This window comes from Apodemus sylvaticus, chromosome 13 (assembly GCF_947179515.1).
Source record: "Apodemus sylvaticus chromosome 13, mApoSyl1.1, whole genome shotgun sequence".
Classification (NCBI taxonomy): Eukaryota; Metazoa; Chordata; class Mammalia; order Rodentia; family Muridae; genus Apodemus; species Apodemus sylvaticus.
This window is the reverse complement of record NC_067484.1, coordinates 29,486,818-29,495,315: the sequence shown is the minus strand read 5'-3', so window position 1 is coordinate 29,495,315 and position 8,498 is coordinate 29,486,818. Positions and strand designations below refer to the sequence as shown.

At 49.4% G+C, this 8,498-nt stretch overlaps 1 protein-coding gene across 3 annotated transcripts in view; it reads left to right on the top strand.

Moving 5' to 3' along the window:
• The first annotated feature begins 7,133 nt into the window (after positions 1–7,133).
• Positions 7,134–8,498, top strand: part of Ldlrad4 (low density lipoprotein receptor class A domain containing 4) — a 327,131-nt gene continuing 325,766 nt past the window's right edge. For 2 of the 3 annotated variants that reach the window (XM_052155740.1, XM_052155742.1), the window contains exon 1: positions 7,618–8,305. The gene's annotated coding sequence lies outside the window, so the exon portion shown is untranslated. Of the gene's footprint in view, positions 7,486–7,617; positions 8,306–8,498 lie in introns of those variants that run through there. The other variant, XM_052155741.1, reaches the window with a different exon arrangement.

Here is an 8,498-nt window from a genome sequence, read left to right as displayed (position 1 = left end):
AACAAGATTTGGTCTTGCAGAGCCAGGCAGTGGTGGCACGCACACACCTTTAATCCCAGGCTGGAGGATCTCTGTGAGTTCAAGGCCAACCTGGTCTACAACTTGAATTTCAGGATGGTCAAGAATGTTACAAGGGAATAGCTCTGTCTTGAAAAACCAACCAACCAAACAAACAAACAAAAAAATTGGCCTTGCTTCTAAATGTATTTATTTCACCTTCTGTGGCAAAGTGAATTGAAGGGGTTTGCTTAAACTCTAGCTGCTACAGGCCTCATGCAGAGGTAATACACCTATATCTACATATTTAGTTAATGACAGAGCTGAGGTTTCTGATTCTCACTTTTCTCCTTTTTATTGCAGGCTCTGTTATAGTTTGAATCCAGAACATTTCTCTGTGGCCTATGTATTAGGTCACTACCATTGGCAGGTGATGGAATCTGTAAAAGGTAAGAAATTGTGTGTGTGTGTGTGTGTGTGTGTGTGTGTGTGTGTGTGTGAGAGAGAGAGAGAGAGAGAGAGAGAGAGAGAGAGAGAGAGAGAGCCCCTGAGGTTTTCCTGTGCCAGGGGAACTGTGAAAATCCAGTGTCTCCCCCCCCCCCCCCTTAGACTCCTATCTGTCATGACATGAACGAAGTATCCTGCCACGGATTCCTATCACCAAGTGTTGCCTTGGATTAGCCTGGACACACCAGGTCAAATTGTTACAGGCCACCCATCAAACTGTGAGTCAAGATAAACTTTTTGTCTTGTTAACTTGATTATCTCCAGTATTTTGTCATGGTAACAGAAAGTTTAATAACATAAGGTCCTAAATAGAATAGTGAGCTTTCTCAGGTGTTGTTTTCTGCATGGAGGGTCTACTTCTCACTACACACAAATCAATCTCCTCCCATCAGCAGAAGGCCGGGGCTCTGGGAATCAATAGCAATTGACTTGGGAGCTGGTTGAGTGTCTTTATAGCTGACGTCTTGTAGGCTACATATTTTGGGTTTCACCTTATCTTCCTTTTCCTTTTGGGAGATGATCAGGAGGATGGATGGAGGGAAGCACAGGATCCAAGCAGGCAGGACAAAATCATTCGTCTGGACAATATTTTTATATGCTAACTTATTTTATATTGGTCTTTATTGTGGAGTAACAAGTTGCCAGCAGGTCAGTGACCTAAGAGAGTGTTAATCATGGATGAGCTCATGGCTTTGTAGAAGTCTGCCCTGGCTTGATCATCTGCTCAAGTTTTCACCTTAGGCTGCAATCAAGGGACCTGCTGGGCCAGGGACATCTTAGAGGTATAGATCTCAAGGCTGACGTGGTTCCTTTGAGCCATCATTATGATGTTCACTAGGTGACTCCTGAGATTTCTCCTAGATCCCACAGGCTGCCCTCATTCCTGCCTATGGGTAGCCCTTTGTCCTTAAAGGCTACACAGAAGAGCTACTTTGCTTTCAATAACTGTTATGTTGTGACTCTCTGGCCTCCTACCAGCCGGATATTTAAAGGCTCAGAAGAGTAATTCAGGTACCTCAAAATCAGGTGTAGTAATGTGGTTACTAGCTGTGCTCTGGTTCTTTCTGTCAGCTCCACTTACACATAAAAGGGTGTGCAGGTACAGGGCCAATATCACTTGGTGTTCACCCACAACCATGCGGCCTTCACAAACACATTCCTGTAGTTTCTTTTTTTCTCTTCTTCATCCAAACAGACAACTTGTTTTATACTCTGAAATCTTAGATGCAAGGCTTTTGGAGTGGGAGAAAGAAAATAGCCCGAGAGCCTTTCTCCCTGGCTTCTGGTCTGCAAAATCTTAGAGGAACATTTGAGGATACCCAGACAAGGGAAAAGTATATGGCCTTAATGGAGGAGGTATGGCCTTGTTGGAGCAAGTATGCCACTGTATAACTGGGCTTTAAGCTGTTCTATGCTCAGGCTTTGCCCAGTGTGGACGAATATCTCCTCCTGGCTGCCTTTGGATCAATATGTAGAACTCTTGGCTCCTCCAGCACCATGTCGGCCTGCATACTGCCCTGCTTCCCACCATGATGATAATAGGCTGAACCTTTGAGAATGTAAGCCAGTCCTACTTAAACATTTGCCTTTATAAGAGTTGCTTTGGTCATGGTGTCTCTTTACAGCAATAAAACCCTAACTAAGACACTAATATCTGTCTATCTGTCTGTCTGTCTGTCTGTCTGTCTCTCTCTATCTATCTATCTGATAGACTGTTGTGGGCATAATTCTAGTAAAAGCTATGATAATATAAATATGTCAGTGTTCTGGTTTGGGAGTATGTGTCTCTCTGAATTTACATGGAATCTTAATTCTCACTATCGATGATAAGAGGAAGACCCATGCAGAATCTGTCAGGACATGAGGATTTTGTTCACATGAATAGCATTACTGAACTTACAGAGGCTGGATGAAGGAACTCAATTTCTTCTAGCCTTCTCTACTTTGTGAAGACCAAGAAGGTGTCATCTATGATGAGCAGGCCATCAATAGACATCAAATCTGCTGGTGCCTCAATCATGAACCTCTACGCCTCCAGAACTATAAAAAAAAATTTTTTTTTCAGTTTATAAGCTATGCAACTTTTGGGATTTTGATATGGTAGTGTTAGTAAACTATGATGCTCAGCCTATACATATATATGAGTAACATTGATATATTTGCTTATGGTAGGCACTTTTTATTTCATATATTTGTCCTAACTGACACAGTAACCGATGGCCAATGTATAACTCAAGATTAAATTAAACACATGGTTCTTGAGTTTTGTTGCCATGAAACAGACAGATCATGGAAACCCTGAGGATGGAGGCTGTGACACAGACTGTAGGCTTACACGTCTCTGTCTCCATCTTTCCTGATTCTACCTGCCCTTGGGGATTGGAGGAGAGGTGGTACAGAGTCAACAACACAGACTCTGGGAACAGGTGAGAAATGCCCTCTGAGCACTGCCGCAAGCTCCTTTAGTGCCCTCCATCCACGCCCCCATTGGCCCAAGAAAGCATCTCTCCTAAACAGCAGTTCCTGATTGTCTGGCCTTGTCTGTACCAGCAAGCCTTGGTCTCTCAGGCAGTCCTTAATTAGATCCTTTTGCAGGAGATACTTTCGAGGCTACGCCCCCCCCATGGCATTTACATAGAGCCCCCTCCCCCTCCCATTGTTCCTGCTACAACCAGGTAGAAGAAAAATCCAATGAAGCTTCCAAGGGAACCTCAAGAAACAGGTTCAGTAACATGGTGTTGGCATGGACTGGAAAGGAGACGTTAATGCCATGAGGAATGCATAGTACTAGCACATGAGCTTCAATCATTGGCAGCACCAGCATTGATTCACAGCATTCAAATGAGTCAATACCTTCTTTGTGGCAAGGGGGACAAGGTGCCAGGTATTTGGGGGTGCAGCAGGGTGCTTGTGGTAGCTTTCTATTGCTTTTTGCCTTGCAGCCACAGTATATCACATGGTTAGCATGTGATAGAGGTGGCCAGGAAGCAAAGAGCAGTAGTTCCCAACCTTCCTAACTCTGTGGACCCCTTGACACAGTTCCTCGTGTTGTGGTGACCCCCCCAACCATAAAATTATTTCATTGCTATTTTTTTTTAAAGGGTTATTTATTTATTATATGTGGGTACACTGTAACTGTCTTCAGACACTCCAGAAGAGGGCGTCAGATCTCTTTACGGATGGTTGTGAGCCACCATGTGGTTTCTGGGATTTGAACTCAGGACCTTCAGAAGTCCAGTCAGTGCTCTTAACTGCTGAGCCATCTCTTCAGCCCTCATTGCTACTTTGTAACTCTAATTTTGCTACTGTTATGAATTGCAATATAAATATCTGATATGAAGGATCTAACTTCTTCCCTCTAGACCCCACCTCATAAAAGTTTTTCTGTTTTTCATTAGTGCCTCTGGCTAAGGACCAAGCTTTTAACAAATGAAGCTTCAGGGATACTCCATGTCCAGACCAGAGCTGCCTGCATAGTTTTTTCTGCCGTTCTTCCATCTGAGAGCGTTGAACCTGCTGCAGTGTCCTCATCTTATTAGGTCTTCCTACCAGTTAATGAATCCTCCTTCCCACAATTAAAACATTTATTGTATCACACACAGTAAATCTCCCCCCCCCCCCAATTTTTAAGTATACAACTGCTGGAGTTTTAGATATGCATATGCCTTTGTGTCCACACTGAGATCAAAATATAGATTACCTTTTTTTTTTATCATTTTCCACTTGCAATTTTCTTACTTCTTTTTAAAAAATTTAAGAAAATGTATATATGTGTCTATGTATGTGCCTACTTGTATGCATGTGCACCATGTACGTGCAGTGCCCTGAGGAGGCCAGAAGAGGGCGTTGGATATCCCTGGGAACAGAGGTGCAGGCTGTTGTAAGTCACAGTATGGATGCTGGGAACTGAACCCAGGTTCTCCGTTAGGGCAGGGCAGTGAGTGCTCCTAACCACTGAGCCATCTCCCAGCCCCCAGTGTTTTAACTCCTACCACTAACTCTTATCTTCTTACACTTTGGAACATCATCTAAATCAAATCAAATCACATGTGTTATGCTTTCGGCCTGTCTGCTGTGAGACATGTAAATATTTGGGACATTTATCCATGTTGTGTCTATCAGTGGCTCTGGATTAAGCTGCACTTAATCCTTGATTATATGAATGTGCCTAAACCTACTCATCCTTCATGTACTTAGGACAGTGGCTTGCTTTCAGGCTTCCTTTTGCATCTTAACAAACCGACTGGTAAAAAGCTCCTCGCTCTTGTCTTTTCTTGGTCCTCCGCATTCACTTCTCTTGATCCACTCTGGAAGAGGAACTGCCGGGCATGCACATTCTGATGGACCCCAATTTATTTGATATTTAGGAAGGTCAGGTTTTCTGGTGTGGTGGGTCCTTGGGAGGTCTGGCTAGCAACTGACCAATGCAGATGTGGATGCTTGAAGCCAACCATCAGACTGAGCTCAGGGAACCTGGTAGGGGTGCTGGCAGAGGACTGGAGGAGCAGAGGGGAAGTGCAACCCCACTGGAAGAACAACATTGGCTGGCCTGATCACCCAGTGCTCCCAGGGACTAGACCACCAACCAAGGAGGGTACCAAAGGGATCCATGGCCCCAGATACATATGTAGCAGAGGATGGCCTTGTCTAACAGCAGTGGGAGAGGAGGCCCTTGGGAGGTTTGATGCCTCATTGTAGGGGGATGCTGGAGGGGTGTGGGAGGAGGGTGTGGGTGGGTGGGGGAGCACCCTTATACAGGGCAAAGGGGAGGGAGGAGGGTGGATGTGGGATGGGAGGGTTGGTGGAGGAGTAACTGGGAAGTGGGATATCTTTTGAGATATAAACGAATGGAATGATTAATTAAAACAAAACAAAACAAAATAAAAAATTAAACACACGCACAAAGAAAGGTCATGTTTTGAAATTTTATCTTTTTTGTGAGCATTTTTTCTTACTTTTGTGAGTAAAAGTTCGATGAAAGTTGAGCGTGTTTTCACATGTTTATTAGCCATTTAGAATTCTTTGTTGTTTAAGTAGCTCACCATTTTTTTAATGGGACACCCTCCCTTGAGGGGAACTACACTCCGAGAGGCAGGTTCTATCCAGTCTTCAGCTAAGACAGGAGACAGACACACAGCCACAGTACTCTGTCATAGTTTGATCAGAAAAGCAGAACCTTTGTAAAAGATGTGGACTAGATTTGCTGAGGGAGGTGGGGGCTGACTGGTGGGATGAGGAACTGTGAAGTGGAGGGGGGGGGTCATGCAGTGTGGAGTTACAAGGAGGGACAAACCTGCTTTGCCTTGAGTCCATTCTACAGGGTTCCAAGCCCCGCCCAGTCTCCCTTTAAACTGCTTCTCTTTTAGCAGGGACCTGAGCATCTTACCAGTGGGAACCAGAGCCGTGCCTGGCAGAGCCAGCTGCCTTAGCTGATCCTGGGATGAGCTCCACAGAACTGGATGTTAAAATCGCTGAAGATAGGTGGCAGTGTAGTATGCGGATTCAACACCCGGTGTGGATGGGGTTATTTAGCAACGCTAAACCTTTATCTTTGGGGATGGGGGCACATCACCAAATGTTTCACAGCCTCAACTTCATCATCTGTAGAGTGAAGAATGGCTCCCTATTATTATGAGGATTAAGTAAAAGCAATCTACGAGAAACGCTTATCACGTGCTTCTCCATCGTGGCAGGTCACATACAAACATGGGTCATTATGATGGCTGAAGACTTAAAAAAAAAAACTGAATGAAGACCATTGTTCACTAGCGGAAAAGTTACTGATAAATTAACGGCAGGTTTTCAAAAATATTCATCTCTCTGGTCTCATACAAGTATGAGCTGGGAATGGGGGGAGGGGGTTGTTGAAAACTGTTACTCCTTTAATAATTTCCATCTCTCTTAAACCAAACCTGAAACTTGGGTTCCTGTATCTCGACGGTCTGCAGGGAGGATAATTTCGACAGAGAGGAACTCAACTCTCTAATTGTGTTGACTGCAATAAAATCGGCAGTGGCAGCACTCGGTCTCCATGGAACATGGCTGGGTAGCCCAGAGTCTGCGCTCGTACTTCCGGAGGAGAACCGATGACCTATTTATTGTCTGCATTCAGTGGAGGTCCTGGCCAGGACTTTCGTAGGACTTGGAGGTCTTTCTTCAAGGGCAAAGGGTCATAGCTCCAGGAAAAGGGGATCCACTCCACTGTCCAGTCCAGACCCATTTCCCTAGACGAGGGCATGGTACCAGCGGAGTCTTGAGGATTCTTTCCAGCCTGGAGGAGGGGGCTCCCCAGACGTTTAACCCTTCCCACTCATTGTCCTGTGGTCCTACTGTGTGCCTGAGACCAGAGGTCAAGTTCTCCTGCGGGTGGGCATTCACAGCCCGGGAAGCAGTAGATGCCCACCCACTCCTCAAACCTCTGGTGGCTTACCCGCAGCGAGGCCCCAGCTCCAGGCTCTTTACAGGGCTCAGCGTCCTGGGTGTGCTGCGACCCCCCTCCTCCCGGAGCCCCAGACCCGCAGCCTGGGGGTGGGGGTGTGTGCACCTGGGCGGGGCCGCATCCCCGGCGGCGCCCCCCCCCCGCCCCCGCCGTCTGGCCGCACGCCGGGTCCTCGCCGCAGAGCCGGGGGAGGAGCGGCCGAGGTTGAGTTGAGACAGTCTCGGCCTCGGCGGGGTGGCGGGACGCCGGCCCCAGCCCGACAGCACCGGCGCTCTCCCTCCCTCCCTCCCTCCCTTCCGTCAGCCGGCGGGGATCCCCAGCGAGCCGGGGAGGAGCTGCGGCGGCCGCCAGACAGGCTGCAAGTCCTGAGAAGGCGAAAGGGGGGCGGGGAGCTCCGAGAGCCCGGTGGCAGGTCCCTCTTAAAGAGCTACGCCGCGCCGTGTCGCGCCACCCGGAGCGCTGCCCCTCCCCCGCAGCCCACAGGACCGGTGGCCGAACTGCGCGGTGGGCGGTCCGGCTCGCCCATCCAGGGGCTGCGGCAGGTGAGTGCCGCCCGCCGCGGTCTCCGCGTCTGGCCGGAGTTCACCTCTAAGCTAGGGCGGGCGGGGGAGGGGGGCGGGGAACGGGCCGGGATGCCCGCCAGACTGCGCCGGTGGCCAGTGCTCTCCTAGTGCCCGCGTCCCCGAGACCCGCGCACCAGGTCTGTGAGCCTGTGTCGCGGGTGGGTGCGGAGGGCTGCCCCGGCGCCTGCCCATCCTCCGAGCTCTCGGCTGGCTGGAGTCTTGCCCACCGACCGGGACCCGGTGCTCTAGAGTGTCCCGCTGTAGCTGCTTCATCCTGCAGCCTCCAGCGCCCGGGTGGGCGCAAGGTTGCTTGTCCCAAGCGGCGACCTCCTAGGCCGGCGTGCGAGCTAAGGCAGTCTTGGGGGGCTGGAAGTCAGCAGCGAGAAGACGGCTCGGAAGCTGCCCGAGTAGGCACCGCAGGCTCCCCCTGCACCTTGCGCCCCGGCGCTCAGGCTCCAGGCTTCCCAGACCTCAGACTGTCTTCCCGGGTCCCCCCCCTCCCCGCCCCCCGCGCTTTGACGTCGGCCGCGGGCTGCCCGGGGCTTCTGGCATTGGCTGGCAAAGTCGATTGTCTGGGGTGGCTGCTGTTACACTTAGGCTGGGTCTCCGGGCCGGGAGGAAGCAGGCGTGTGTTGAATTTCTCTTTGACCCTCACGGTGGAATAAACAGGAAGCGAAGAGCACCCAGCCGAAGGGCCCTGCACTTGCCTTTGTTGTGGGCTCTGCGATCAAGAGACTGAAGGAGGTTTCCCGGGACCCCTGCCCGGTGTACCGTCTGGGCACGGCTGGGGGCGCGCCCTGTGAGTACGCTGCTGGGAGACAGCAGGCTCTCTGTGTGTTAACTAGCTGCGGTGCCACAGACAGCATTTGCTTGCTTGTTTTTAAACTTTTTTCTGTCTTCTTTCGTTCTTTTCTTTCTTTCTTTCTTTTTCTTAATTGGAGTGTTCTCGAGTGAGCAAAGGATTCAGGACCACAGGGACGCATGGTGGGCGG